General features: G+C 40.1%; 1 protein-coding gene and 1 pseudogene across 3 annotated transcripts in view; one reads left to right on the top strand and one right to left on the bottom strand.

The window, feature by feature from the left end:
* The window catches only part of Wdr27 (WD repeat domain 27), a 289,190-nt gene that overhangs the window by 70,881 nt on the left and 202,976 nt on the right, over nt 1-15,333 (top strand). The window lies entirely within an intron of this gene.
* Nucleotides 2,083-2,755, bottom strand: LOC105741757 (annotated as a pseudogene).

The following is a 15,333-nucleotide window of genomic DNA, read 5'->3' as shown; positions in this document are numbered from 1 at the left end:
CTAGACAGTGTTAGATTGTTTAGTTGAATTCAAACACCTATAGTATTTAGATGCCAATAGAATATTCACCTCTGACAGGACAAACAAAATAAAAATTAAAAAAAGATACAAAGGAAAGATCATTTTGTATTTATATATACAAAATAGGATAAATTTACAGCTACTTTCGCTTAACTGAATGAGAAGAAAGAGGTGTACCAGCAGTGTTTGGACAGAATATCCTGTCTACTTCTTGTACTATGGATAACCACTAAGAAGATAACAATGTACAGTGTATTGACGATCAAAACTGTCCTATTAATCAGCTGTGAAACTGTCTCATATTTATTTCTCAATAAGAATAAATAAAAAAATAATAAAGTTGTCTATAAAACAAAAAAAAGGAAAAAAAAAGAAATTACCAGCTGGGCCATACTATGAAGATGAACCAATCAACTGATAGATGAAGTGTTGTACAGTATACTGTTGGATTTTGCTTGCTAATCTACTCTGCCAGTCGATTTCCCTTAATTGGCGAATTGAGTTCATTTGCATTGATGATTATAATTAAGATGTACTGACTTATGTTTGACATGTTATTTACTTGCTGTTGTGTACTTCTTTTTCTCCTGTGTTTAATTGTTTGCCTTATTTGGTGAGTTCTTTCCATTTTCATTCATGGGGTTGTGGTTATTCTGATCCCTCCCTAGAATATCTTTTAGTATTCTGTGTAGGGTTGGCTTTGTCATCATGAAATTCTTTAGTTGCTCTGTCATGGAAGTATTTCACTTCTGCAGTAAAATTGAAAGAGAATTTTGCAGGGTATATCAGTCTGGGATGGAATTTTATTTTTTTCAAGACTTGTAGTACTTTGCTCCATGCTGTTCTTGACTTGATGGTTTGTGAAGAGAAATCTGCCATTATTCTGATGGGTTTCCTTTAAATGTGATCTCTTTCTTTTCTCTAGTGTAATACCTTTTATCTTGGCTTTTTTGAAAATGTGTATCATTTATAATGTTTTATTTATTATTTTATACTCCCTTTAAATTAAAAAATAAAAAGGCTACATGGAGAGAAAAAACATTTTCTCAAGCTTTCACAGAGAGCAAATTGGTCAAGCAATGGCCGTGACTCATCCTCAGGTCAGACACTGACAAAAGAATGTACAAAAGGTGGTACAGGGCTACAGGATAAATCCTGAGAGTACTTGGCTGACCTTATCAGATACAAAAGTTACAATTCTGGGTATATAGGTCTTGCTATATCTTGGTCTTAACCACCCAGTAGAAAAGTATAAAAATGAAGTATATAAAGTAAATCCATATTAATACGATGAGCTGTAAAAGGCTCAAGTCAATAACTTCTGAGGATAATCCACTAATATTATAGACTGCTAGACAGTGTTAGATGTTTAGTTGAATTCAAATACTTATAGTATTTACATGCCAATAGAATATTCACCTCTGACAGGACAATAAATAAATAAATAAATAAAAAATTTAAAAAAAGAAAAAAATAAAAAGGCTACAGACAAAGATAAGGTTATTGAAAGGAAGAGTTAATGTTCAATTGTTTGATCAGTCTTGCATGCCTGTATCTGGTAATCTGAGCAACAAATTTGATGGTAACATTGTATAACAATTATTGTTAATTTTCTATTCTTGTTTTGAAATTCTGTACCATTTTGTTGTTTTATGTTGCTTTGTTTTTGTTTTTTCTTTTCCCTCTTTAAAAATTGGGGGAAAAATGCAGTCTAAGAAGGAAAGGGTGCCTTGATGCCTGCTCCAGGTTGTCCTTCTCGGTCTGTACCTGATCAGTGCTGACAAACTTTTTTTCACAACTTTCATTGCATAAATATAACCTATTTTTTTAAGATTATAATTATCTATTGCAAGCATATTTTTTCCACTATTAAAAATAAAACATGTGACTAGGAACATTCAGAGAATGGAGCTGCCAGACCTATTCCCATGCAATTAGCACATAATGCATCATCCAAGGACAAGATAATGTGCAACTTAAAATTAGGGACCCCTATACACTCTTTAGACAGTGGGAAAGAAAAAATAGACAACAAATCTAATCCTCAACATTTTACAGAATTTAAGCACATAAAACTGTACTACTTAATATACTTTTCTCTGTGAACTTTTTGTGAAATTCAGATTGCAGTGTATCACTATAAATCTTTTGTCTTTCTTCTTTCTTTTGCATAGTTCTTAAAGACAACATCATCAACCTACCTTCTTTTAACTTTGAAGTTGGTCTGAGGCTGAGATGGGCCAGTGAGAGTAAGGGGAGGGTTTCTACTATGAATGTTTTCCATACAAATCATTTCAGCTTTTTGTTCTTGTTCCTTCTGGCCTTCAGCTCTTTATTTTTTAATTTTTTCCAATTTTGCAAGACGAGCTGCAGTATCATGTCATCACTCTCCTCTTCAAGTTCATCTTCCTCATCTATTAAAGGATCTTCTGCTTGAAGGTTGGCGGCAGGAATCTGGTCTAAGTGAGGCTTCTTGGACACTGAAGAGGAGGCAGTGTATTCTCGGGTTGGATGATCTCTATTTTTTTCTCTTGCAGCAGCTCTCTCTCTCTCTTCCAATCCTCTCCTAAAGTCACAATTACGAACCTCTTCAGGGGCATGCTGGGTAGGTTGTCTGTATTATATCTTTGTAGGAGATGGAAGGTCTCTACTTGAACATTGTTTTGAGAGTTGGCTTCTCCTTTTCTTTTCCACCTCTTTCAGGTTCAAAGGTTGACTTGGCCGCAGTTGTCATTTTTCATGCTGTGTGAGGACACACCACAATCCTGCTGCTGTTCACTTGGGCTCAAAGACAGAACAGCCCAGCAATACTTTTATATATCTTCCTTCCTCTATTACTTGGAGCAAGTCAAAATCCTGAAGACCTAAACTGTATGAAGCGTTGCTGCTTTCCGTGGTGTTCACTGCCTCCTTTTCTTCACCAACTTGGTCCAAACCCTCAAGATTTGAAGAATTGTGTGGAAAACACTGTGCAGGGTTGAAGGCATGAATGTTTGACCCATTGGTGGCATGGGTTCTGGTGGCATGTAATGCTGCTCAGATTCAATTGTGAAAAATTTGTGATAAGAGTTTACAGCAGATACACTTGTGCACTTGGTGTCCAAGTCCCCCTATTTGGTCTGTGCAGATGGTACACTGAGCACATCTGATGAAACTTCTGACTTGAAAAATGTGGCCAGTTGCACAATAAAGGAAAAAGCTGTGTACCATTGTGGTAAATGGATTGTGGTTGAGGTTGTCAGGATGTTCTGGTATACAACATGAATTAAGAGTTCTTTTAGCTCAGGAAATGTAAAGTCTTCTAACCTACTGAGTTGTGATATATAGGGAACAGCTGAAAGTGGAAATCAGTCACATGTGCGGGGCTAAGACAAAGCCATCCAGAGAACAGGGAGAGCTTCTCTAGCCATGTAAGAAGCTGTTCCACATTGCAAAGAGGCTAAAATCAACACCAACCTTGGGAATATATAAATAAATGCTCTACAGTTCTCTGGGCAGTTCATTTCCTCCCATCAGGAGAAAAAGGGCTCCACCTGACCTTAGCTTTTGTCTTTTATCTCTAAGATATGACTTAAAATGTAAAGTTTCCTGCAGAGTAAATAAAAAAAGCCCTACATATTCTGTCTTCACTTAATGAGTGAAAGAATATATTTATAAGTTTGCTCAACAAGTGAGTCCCACCTTATTATTCAGGTCACAAAAACAAGCTTATCTAAAAAAAGCAACTTTATCTAAAACTTCAGTATCCTTTATTATAGAGTATGAGAATCAAGTATTACATCTATAACTTCAAAAAAGAAATTAAAATTAGCTTCCAACAAATTAGGAAATGGTTCATTCCTGGCAGCAATTTTTCTATTCACTAAATGGGAACATAAGCAGAATTATTTTTACCTCTTGCCATTTTCCCCTGGGAACACCCACAGCTCTGTGGGATGTAGCACTGATATAGCATGCAGGTTTCCTTCCTCATCTACTGATTTCATGGTGAAAAGCTGTTCACTGTCAAAAGAACTTAATTCTCGACCTTCACCACAAAGGCCCTCAAAGGAGGTGGAAGTCTTAAATGTGCTATTATATTGCTTTCCCTCAGCAACACTTGTTGGGTAGAGAGGTGGGTCATGGAGCTATTTGGGAAGAAGGGGTCATGGAAGGGTTGGCTGTCCAGGAAAATTGCACCTAGGGCATCATGCAAAAGTGGCCTGACTGCCACCACAGCAACCCCACTGGGTGGCCTTCCTCAAGGCTCCCTGAAGGTTACTTCCAGTAGTCACGGCTGGGCCTGGAATGGATACACAGGAGGCTTCTCAGTTTCTCCTCAGAGCTGGTGGCTGTGACTTCTTTGACTCTCTAGGTTTCTTATTGCTGGCCCTGGGGACTTTCCAGAGCTCCTGGGTATCTCTGGGCTTCTCAAAACTTGGCCTGGGAACTTTGGAATTCCTATGGTGTTATTTAGGCTTAGGGAGACCTCACATGAGTACCTTGCTTTTTCTAAGTCACTGATGGTCATTCTAGGGAGAGCTTCCCTGGAGTGTCAGTGATGGTTGTGTGGCTGCTGCAGTGTGGCCTGTGGGGTCCTGAGGCTGTGGCCTCAGTAAGTGGAGAGGCAGCTCAGCATGTTCACTGGTGACCATCTGCAGCTAAGTGGGCTTGGGAAACAGTTGTTAACAGATTGTGATGCTGGTTAACAGGAGTTCTGAATTCTATTTGGACCTGTTGCCAAGGAAGTGAGGTCATGTGTTGGAGTTTGACAACCTGAATCTCCCTCTTATAAGATGACCCTGTGCACCATCTTTTTCTTTATACTAATAAATCAGTAGTCACTTGATTATTTTTAACCTACCTACCTATTTATGTATCTTTCAGTCTAATGTGTCATCTGCCTATTATATTTTTATTTTTGCAGTATTAGGTCTGAAACCTGCCATCTGGAATGTGGTGCTCTGGGACTCTCTTGTCAAAGCAGTGTTTCACCTGTGCACCTCTGAGGCTGCGAGGCTGGTGTCTTGTGATTCTTGGGCTGTCATCATGCCCTAATCATGGCAGTTTGGATACAATATAAGAAAAAGAAAGAGGTTTGTCTTGTTGCTTGTTGCCTTGCTAGCTTCTGTCTGCTATGAACTGTTTTTCCCCTGAAATGCCCATCTGCTGTGCCACCCTGCCTGGGAGCCAGTTGGTTATGGACTGAAACCTCCACAAACTGTGAGCTAAGTTAATCTTTCTGTCATCTTTTGAAATACTTGGCTTTTTCTTGCTAGTCTTTTCAGCAGTTGATTTCTCCTCTCTTTCATCTTGGCAGGGCCCAACTTTAGTGGAGTTTCCTTTCTAGCCAAACTCAAAACTTTAAATCATTGTGCTGGACTCTTTGCTCTTGATTATTAACATAAATCTGGCTAAAAGCCCCAACAGTAGCCATGCTACTCCTCCAACATTAGACTGTCTTGAAACTTCTTTTGCAAGATTAATTAGTCTTCCATCTCTAATCTTAGTCTCAGACATTCTCTGGACATGAACCAAATGCAGAAAAACTTTCTGCCAGGACATAACACAGTTTGGAGTCCAATAGCCAATGTAGTCCTTCTTTCCAGCAGAAACCTCTTGAGCCTGGTCTTTATCAGCATCATTTCTGTCATCATTCTGGTCTTCTGAGCTCTTAGCAGAATCTCTCATGAAGTACAGCCTAAGGTCTTCCAGCTCTGCTTTTTCAGCCAGCATCTCCAAAGCTTTCAAAACTCTTCCCACAAGCCATTCTCAAAGCTCCTGAACCACATGGTCAGGAACAGTCACAGCAATGATCCCACTGCTCTGGTACCAAATGCTATCTCAGTTACGTTTCTCATTGCTGAGACCTTATGCCTGACACACAAAGTTAAAGAGGGAGAGGTTTATTTTGCTCACAGTTTGTAGAGGTTTCAGATCATAATTTGCTGGCTCCAAGGCAGGGTGTCATGGTAGGCATTTCAGGGAAGCAGTTCATGGTGGAGAGGAGTTAGCAAGGCAACAAGGACAGGAGAATCCTCTTTCCATCCTTTATATTGTGTCTGGGCAGCCAGGATTAGGGCAGTGCCAAACCAATCAGTGGGATGGTTTGGTAATCTCCTACCCTTAATCCAAGCATCACATAATCTATATTCAGTACCCTCTGAAAAAGCCACACCCATGATTGCATGAAGCTTTGAGAGGAGAGTCAGACCCAAACCATACCAGGACTGTTTTCTCCTAAATTGTGAGATATGCTATTGATACTGTAACAGAAAAATCTCTCCACACCCTAGGCAATATACTTCAGTTTCTTAGTTGCCCAGGTAATAGTTTCTGTTCCAGTTCTGATTGCTTCTGTCTCTAGAAACAGCTGGTTAGTGTGATGCATGTTGTAAGAACAATCCCAGTTAATGAGCTATTCTGCCTCTCTTCTTCCTGCCTGTTTTTCACATGTACACCCTAGATCACCAGAGAACAGGGTCTGACATTTTGGGAGTGATCCAAATCAGTGTCCATTGATGTAAAATAGATCTGTCTGCACCATTTTGGTTGAGATTGGATTAAATCTGTATAACAGTTTTGGAAATGAGGGCCTGTAGTTGCCATCACCCACTGCAAACAGCCAGCTTCCACTCAAATCTGATGCTGTGGAATGCTTGAGTTACCAACACTATAAAGGAAGTGACTTTGACTGCGAGTTGAGACTGTTAATTCATCAAAGTGTGGCAGGAGGAATTATTGGGGTCACAGGTGCTAAAATCAAAGAGCTTCGAGGGAACAGACAACAATTAAGCTTTTCCAAGAATGCTGTCCTTATTCTACTGACAGAGTTGTTCTTATCAGAGGAAAGCCTGACAGGGTTGTAGAGTGCATAGAGATCATCCTTGATCTTATATCTGAGTCTCCCATCAAAGGACGTTCACAGCCTTATGATCCCAATTTTTATGATGAAACTTACAATCATGGTGATTTTACCATGATCTTTCAGGACCACTGTGGATGGCCTGTAGGATTTCCTATTTGGAGAAGAGGTGTTTTTAACAGAATGCCTCCTGGTCTGGGTGGGCATATGATGCCTCCCTCTAGAAGAGATTGTGATGACATGAGTCCTTGTTGGGGACCATCACCCCTTCCTCCTGGTCGAGGTGCTTGGGGTGGTGGCAGAGCTTGGAATCTTCCTTTTCCACCACCATTACCACTACCGCCACCACCACCAACTAAAGGAGGAGCTCTAATGGTCTATAGTAGAAGAGGAAGACCTGGAGACCACTATGACAGCATGGTTGGTTTCAGTGCTGATGAAAGTTGGGACTCTGCAGTAGATACATGGAGCCCATCAGAATGGTGGATAACAGGGTGGCTCTGGATATGATTATTCCTATGCAGGGGGTCGTGGCTCTTATGGTGATCTTGGAGGACCTATTATTACTACATATATATTCCCAAAACTTTGGCTGGATCTATTATTGGAAAAGGTGGTCAGTGGATTAAACAAATGCATCATAAATCGGGAGGTTCTATCAAAATTGATGTTCCCTCAGGAGGATCTGCACATTGGATTGTTACCATTACAGGAACACAGACCAGATACAGAATGCACAGTGTTTGCTGCAGAACAGTGTGAAGCAATATTCTGGAAAGTTTTTCTAAGACCAGTGAAGAACTGAAGGAGTCTTGCATCATTTTTTTTTTTATCTGCTTCTGTTTAAGAAGCCTACATTCCTCTGTTTCATAGATGTTCTGCATTTGAGGTGTAGTGAAATCTTTGCTGTTCACGGAGGGAGGGCGTGGAAAAACTAACACTGAAATTTTAAAACAGCAGCAGAGTGAGTGGATTTTATATTTTTTTTTTTTTTTTGTTGGCGGAACTGGGGATTGAACTCAGGCCCTTGCGCTTGCCAGGGAAGTGCTAATTCCACTGAGCCATCTCCCGGGCCCCTGTTGGTGGTTTTAATAAATTCCCTCCATGTAATTATTATGAATGCCTTGCTTTGTGTGGTTACTGTAAACATTTAGGGGGTGGGACAGGGAGGAGAGTAACAATAGTCCCCATGTCCCTGGCCTCTGTGCAGAGCAGTGTGTGCAGAATATAATGCTCTTTTCTAAGAAACGTTTTATGATTTTTAAAATAAATTTAGTGAATCTAAAAAAATTAAATTTATTTTCTGCATTGATTCTTGTAAATTGCTAATGAAAAGTAGCTTTGCAAGTATGGAGACCTCTTTAGAAAATAAATTAACTACTTTTCAGAGATGCCATCTAGTCTATCTGGATGTTTGATTTTGATTCTTTTCCAAAATTTTGCTCTTTTAATTCATTAAGGGTGAGAGGTTATGACCTATTTGTCGTAGCATCTAGTTCTTTAACTTAACTATGGCATATGTTTATGGAAATGTCAGTAGTGGCATCCAAGGAAGAGGCACTGATCACCACAGTGGCACCTTGGCTAAAACAGCGCAGTCAGAAATTACTGTAGCATCAACACAGCCTAGAAAATGACAGACTGTCCTAGTAACTTGCCACCTTTAATGATAGGAATGAGATTTATAGTTATATAATGCTATCTAAAATAAACCAGGTAATTATGTACAGTAAATATCCCCTCCAAGGGGTGATTTCACCCTCTGGGGAGAAAATTTAAAAGTAATAAAATGAATAAGTAGAGAAGTAGATGCAAAGAAAGAGATGAGAAGCAAGACCAAAGGACAGATAAGAAGCAAGACTAAAGGACAGAGGACGATTACTTAAGCTTTGGGGAGCTGGTAAAGAAGACAGGACAGAAAGAAAGGATGAAACAGAACCAAGTATAATGCAAACCAAAACAAAAGCTAGAATCAATGGTTATACTTAAGAAAATAATAAAGCAATCAAGAAAAAAAAAACTCCACAAAAAGCCAAACAAAACTTCAAAGGATAAACAAACCAAGGGACTTATAAGAACATATAAAGAATGAAAACTATTAGGCCCCCTAATTCAAAGAGCCAATCAAAGAATGGACATTTGAGATGAATACACACTTCTCAGAGGAAGAAATACAAATGGCAAATAAATATATGAAAAAATGTTCAACATTATTGGTTGTTTGAGAAATACAAATTAAAACAAGACTGTGATTCCATCTCTCCCCAGAATGACTGGTGGCCAGCATCAAAACCTCAACCAGTAGTAAATTCTGATGGAGAATTCAGAATTGAGGACTCCAACACCCATAGACATCGAAATAAATTTGATGGTTTAGCCATCAAATGGCTTGTAATTATCATTACCATGTAGTTTTAGAAGAAATTGCTGATACCTTGGTACAGATATTTAAAGGATTTCAAGCAAGGTTTCAGACTGAAATTCGAACAGTGAATAAACAATTTCCCTGTGAACCATTCATGTTTTTGGAGACAACCTTAAGACTCGAGTATTGTGAAGCATTGACCATGCTTAGAGAAGCTGGAGTTGAAATGAGAAGTGAAGAAGATCTGAGTACACCAAATGAAAAACTGTTGGGTCATTTGGTAAAGGAAAAGTATGCACAGACTTTTACATTCTTGATAAATATTCACTGGCTGTAAGACCTTTTATACTATGCCTGACCCAAGAAATCCTAAACAGTCTAACTCTTACGATCTGTTCATGAAGGAGAAGAAATGTTGTCAGGAGCTCAAAGAATACATAATCCTCAGTTACTAACAGAGCCATACATCATGGAGTTGATTTGGAGAAAATTAAGGCTTATGTCGATTCCTTTCACTTTGGAGCCCCTCCTCATGCTGGTGGAGGCATTGGATTGGACTGAGTGACTATGCTGTTTTTGGGATTACATAATGTGCATCAGACCTCCATGTCCCCTCAGGATCCCAAACAACTCCTTAAAGTATGCTTTTTATACTTTCCAGTAGTCTGTTGATCAGGCTGTTTTTCTTAGGTACTTAGGATGTGCAACAGAATAAATGTTTTACCTAAAGGGCCATTATTAATTTTTAATTTAGTCAGTATAGGTTAATTTGCAACAGATTTCCTACCACTAAAATGGTAGGAAATGCTTGACCATTTTAGTGAGTTCATATTGTTATGTTATAAATTTATATAACATGACTACAATAAATGTTGAGTTTTTTTTCAAATCAAATTGGTAGGACAGATTCAATAATGAACACATTGCATACATTCTTCCTAGTGGTTAATTGCTGTACAAGATGCGGACATGATATTCTATTTACAAACACCATTAGAACAAATCCCTCTATTCATTAAGAGAATGTAACTATATATCTATCCTAACCACTTTGAATACACAGATACAAAATGGACATTCATCTGTATCCCCTTTTTTTGTTAAGTTCTGTTATTTGAATATTATAGGTGTGTAAACTCAGCAAAATATTCTAAAAGAGTCCAGTAGCCCATAATAGTATTGGGTCTTCCACTTGACTGACAATGTTAGAAATTTTTGACCTGAGTCCTCTATAGCTCAACATAACAGCATGGCTTTACTTTTTCTATTTCATTTTTATACTTTTCTGCTGGATGGTTAAGACCAAGGTAAAGCAGGACCTATGCAACAAGAGTTGTAGCTTTTGGGCCTGATAAGGTCAGTGAACTCAGTAGTGTCCCAAATTTTCTGATCAAGAAGATTATGGGGCCAAAGAGGAAAGTGATCGATGATGTAGAGTGTGCCTAAAGAGTGTCACATGGAGAGAAAACGTTCTCTCAGGCTTTCACAGAGAGCACATTGGCCAAGCAATAGCCGTTACTCATCCACATGGCTGACACTGACAAAGGTTCTACAATCTGAGGTACAGGATCTCAGGATAAATCCTGAGCGCATTTCACTGACCTTATCAGACCCAAAATGTTAAGAGTTTCAAACAGTTAAGATTATACAACTTGGTTCTACATTACATTTGCCAAAGTATCCACATCTGATATTTTCAATATTTGAACTGACTTTTTAAACCTTTAACATTGAGATAAAAACAATTGGAGAAGCATCCAAGAGCTTAACAAATTTGAAATTGGCAACTTATGGAAAAGTAGAGTATCAGTTCTTGAAACTTATATCCAGGAATCATGTAAAGTAAGTGAAAATACTGGCTAGAAAATATTCAAAATAATATTGTATTAAATTGTTAAATTCTTAACCTGAATTTCAATAAAAATTTAAAACTAACAACAACAAAACAGACAACCTCAAAAACAAATGCTGGTGGGAGTGCGGGGATAAAGCAAGCCTTCTCCACTGCTGGTGATAGTGTAGGCGGATACAACCACTGTAGAGATCAATGTGAAGAGTCCTCAGAAGTCTAGGATTATAGGTCCCATTTGACCCAGCTATTCCCCTCCTGGATATTTTTCAACAAGAATTGAAAATATAATGCCACAGCGGAATATGTGCACCCATTGTATGACAGCATAATCTGTCATAGTTAGCCCTTGGAAACAACCTAAAATGCCCATCAACTGAGAAATGGATAAAAATCTTACTTCTTTTTATTATTGGATACAGGGTCTTACTACACAGTTCAAATTCATAGAAATCCTCCCATCTCAGCCTCCCTAGTGCTGAAACTACAGGCGTGTACCACCATGCCCAGCTTTGGTGGCTGGCACAGTGCACTTGGTTTCTGGGGCCAGCACAGCATGCAGGACAGGGGATTGAACTTGGGTCTTTGAGATTTCCAGACAGCTGCTTAAATCCTGAAGTATTTCCCCAGCCTCCTATTGTGGTGCTTTTTTTTTTTTTTTTTTTTTTTTTTTTTTTTTACAGTGAAATATTAGCTACAGAGAAAGATAAACTCAAGGCTTTTATAGGTAAATGGATGCAACTAGAGACATAAGTGAAAGAAGTCAGCCCCACATGTGTGAGCATTTTCTTGTAAATAAGACCCAAATGGTACAATAAATGCTAAAGGGAAAGAAACTGCTCAAAAGGAAAGAACTGGGATGGGAGAAAGGAGGAAAGAAAGAGGAAGGGAAAAATATGTATATACACAAGATAGCTAAGATAACTGTACCACTAATTTCTGTTGGTTTATTGAAAGGAACAGTTAATGCCTAATTGATCAACTTTGCATGACTATATCTGGTCATCTGAACAACAACTTTGAAGATAATATATGCAATATTACAACCATTATTAATTTCCTGTCATTTTGCTTTGAAATCCTGTATTTTATTTCTTTAAAATAAAAAAAGAAATAAACCTCTCCAGTTCCCATAAAAAAACCCGAAACACTTCTGTGAGTTCAAACCTGTGCTTGTCTTCGGCTTTCTGCAGTTTGTGGCAGAGCCCAAATCAGAGCCAGAGCTCTGCTGCATGACCCCAGTGAGTCTGCAGCGAGCTAGCAGTGGGGTTGGGCAGGGTCCCAACTCTCTGCTGTCAGCTCCCCAGAAGTTCAGTCTGATCCGGGTGTCTGACTGTGGGTCTGGGGCCTGAGTCTTCAGCCAGCAGCACTCTGGCTGGCCTTCTGTGTCTGCCTACACCTCTCCACCCTGGACGTCTCCTGTGGCCCTTGCTCATCCAGTTGCTGTCGGATTTCAACATTGGGAGCTCTGAGATGAGGACAACCCAGGGCTGCTCTGAGCCAGGGTTTAGTTGGCCCTTCCCCAAAACAATGTCTGGAAACCATGCAGGCCCCGAGCAGAGCCAAGAGGTGGGTTCTGCTGGTTGAAGCCCTGGGAGTCACAAGTTAAGAAAAATGGCCATGGAGAACACCGAAAACTCAGTGGATGCGAAACCCATTGTAAATTTAGAAACAAGGATCATACATGGAAGCAAATCAATGGACCCCAGAGTATTCTTGGACAATAGATACAAAATGGGTTATCATGAAGTGGGTGTATGGAGGGTCATTGCTAAGAGCTCTCCTAATAGCCCTGGAGTGTCAGCTCAGTCTGTCGTGGATGTAGATGCATTGCACAACAGGAAACACTTGTGAACCTGAAATAGGGAGTAAGGAGTAAAAGTAATCTTGTATGTGAAGAAGTTATTGAATTGATGCACAGTGCCTCTAAAGATTATCATAGCAAAAGGAGCACCTTTAGTTGTGTAATTTTGTAGAAGTCTAGTTGGAAAATCCAAACTTCTTATTACTCAGGATTTCCAGGTTACAGAACTGGACTGTGGCACTGAGACGGAAAGTGGTTTTGATGACAACATGGCATGCCAGGAAATACCAGCGCAGGCTGGCTATTGTGTGCACAGCCCACAGTGCCAGGGTACTGTTCCTGGCCAAATTCCTGGCCAGATGAAAGGACAGGCCCTGGTCCAGCCAGTCACTATGCTACGCCGAAATTGTGCACACAAGCTGAGCTTACGCACATCTGAGGTTTGAGTCCTTTTCTTATGAGTCCACTTTTCACACAAAGGAATGAATTCTAAATTTTGTGTCCAGGCTCACAAAAGAACTTTACTTTAGTGATTGGCTTTTTAAAGTTTGTATGTCAAGTGCAGAAACAATATAGACTATACTGTGTTTCCTTCTCATTGAGTACCTCAGTACTATGCCATTTCCCTAGTGAAATAACCACAGTGAAGCTGCCTCCAGCTCAGAGTCCGGTAGCTCAAATTGAGTTTAATTAGGAATAAAGGAATATGGATATTGCTATAATCACTATGAAAGGCATATTGTAATTTTACATCTTTCATAATTAGCAACCTTTTGTGATGTTGTTATGAATTTTCAAATAATGAGGAAGTTAAACATTGCAGTAGTGAATTTTGATGCCACTCCTATACACCCTTAAGACTGCGCTCTAGTTTTTGTTAGACTCCAGAAATGATGATGTGCACTAATATGCCTTAGACCTTGAGAACCCATGGCCTGATCGAAGGTTTGATCTTTTATTTTATTTTATTGCCAAACCAGGGATTGAACTCAGGCTCTTGTGCTTGCCAGGCAAGCGCTATTTCTACTGAGCTATCTCTCTGGCCTGATCCTTTATTTTAGAATTGATGTATAAAAAGAAATTGACTGCATTTTAAAAATGACATTATATTTCATGATTTTTGTGATATTTGTTCTGAGCATGTGTTTCTTATAAAAAGAAACATGTCTCCTATTGACAAGCAAAGAGTATATTTAAATGAAAGTATGAGTAAGTTGAGCTGAGTCTTTTAAGGCTAACATTCAATAATACTGGAGAGATAGAGGCATAACTATCAGGTGCCAATTCCAGCACATTTCTTCTCATTTGTTATATGAATCAGGTAGAATTTACACACGAGCAAAATATATGAAGCCCTGCCATGTAAAGCCCTCAAACTATTACTAGGGTGGCTTGAAGGCATTCGGCAGAGACATACTGCAGTATTGTCTGTAGAAGAAACAGTGGAACGTAAGGAAAGGACAGAGCGGATCGCTGGGCAGTCTGCAGTTGAGAGACAGTGGGGGCCTGAGCAGAGATGTGGCTCTGTCCAAAGAGGCAGGGCTGTCGATGCCACCGCGAAGAGTCCTGCCAGATAATTTCTTCAGCAGCATATGGTGTGTGTGGAAGATACTCCCGAGGCCTGTGGAGAAGAACCAAGTGAGAAATTCCTGTAGTGGAGCTTTTCTGAAGAGCCACAGAATTTCTAGTTCACAACAGGAAAAATGGTGGTCATGTTTTGTATCGTTACCTGAAATGAAAGGACCACAGCAACAGGGTCTGGAAGCATCCAGTCGGAGCCTCAGAGCGTATGTGGAAACTGCAGGCTGGAGTTCAGCCCCAGCCAGGAGACCAGGCTCAGGCTGCCTGCTCATGGAGGTGCTTGGCGTGGCTGGCTGCCCCTGTGCGCTTCACAGACCTTCACTCTGACATCTTGCGTGAACTTCCCTTTGGCTCACAGGAAGGAATTCACATTTATACTTAACAACTATTAGTCTTGAGAAGATCTAGATAAGATCACTTTTTCCGAGTAAATGTAGCATGTGATGATATCCTTAGATGGCATTTTGTGTGACAACTTTGTAGGTCTTTTAATTTGCATTTTTATTTCCAAACAAATTCAAATTTAAATTATGAAAACAACAACAACAACAAAAAACTGAGCCAGCATTCTGTCCAGCGAACACTGCTGTCACCTGGTGGAGTCACTTCCTGGGCCTTCGCAGCCTGCAGTGCCCCATTCTGCTCCACTCTGCTCTGCAGCGCCCCCTCTGCTCCTCTTGTCTGCAGGGCCCCGCTCCTCTCTCTGCTCTGCGGCGCCCCCTCTTCTCCACTCTCTGCTCTGCGGCGCCCCCTCCTCTCCACTCTCTGCTCTGCGGCGCCCCCTCCGCTCCTCGCTCTGCTCTGCGGCGCCCCACTCTGCTCCCCTCTCTGCTCTGCGGCGCCCCCTCCGCTCCTCTCTCTGCTCTGCG

Source organism: Octodon degus, unplaced genomic scaffold (assembly GCF_000260255.1).
Source record: "Octodon degus isolate 3935 unplaced genomic scaffold, OctDeg1.0 scaffold00022, whole genome shotgun sequence".
Lineage (NCBI taxonomy): Eukaryota > Metazoa > Chordata > Mammalia > Rodentia > Octodontidae > Octodon > Octodon degus.
This window is presented reverse-complemented; position numbering and strand designations above follow the sequence as displayed.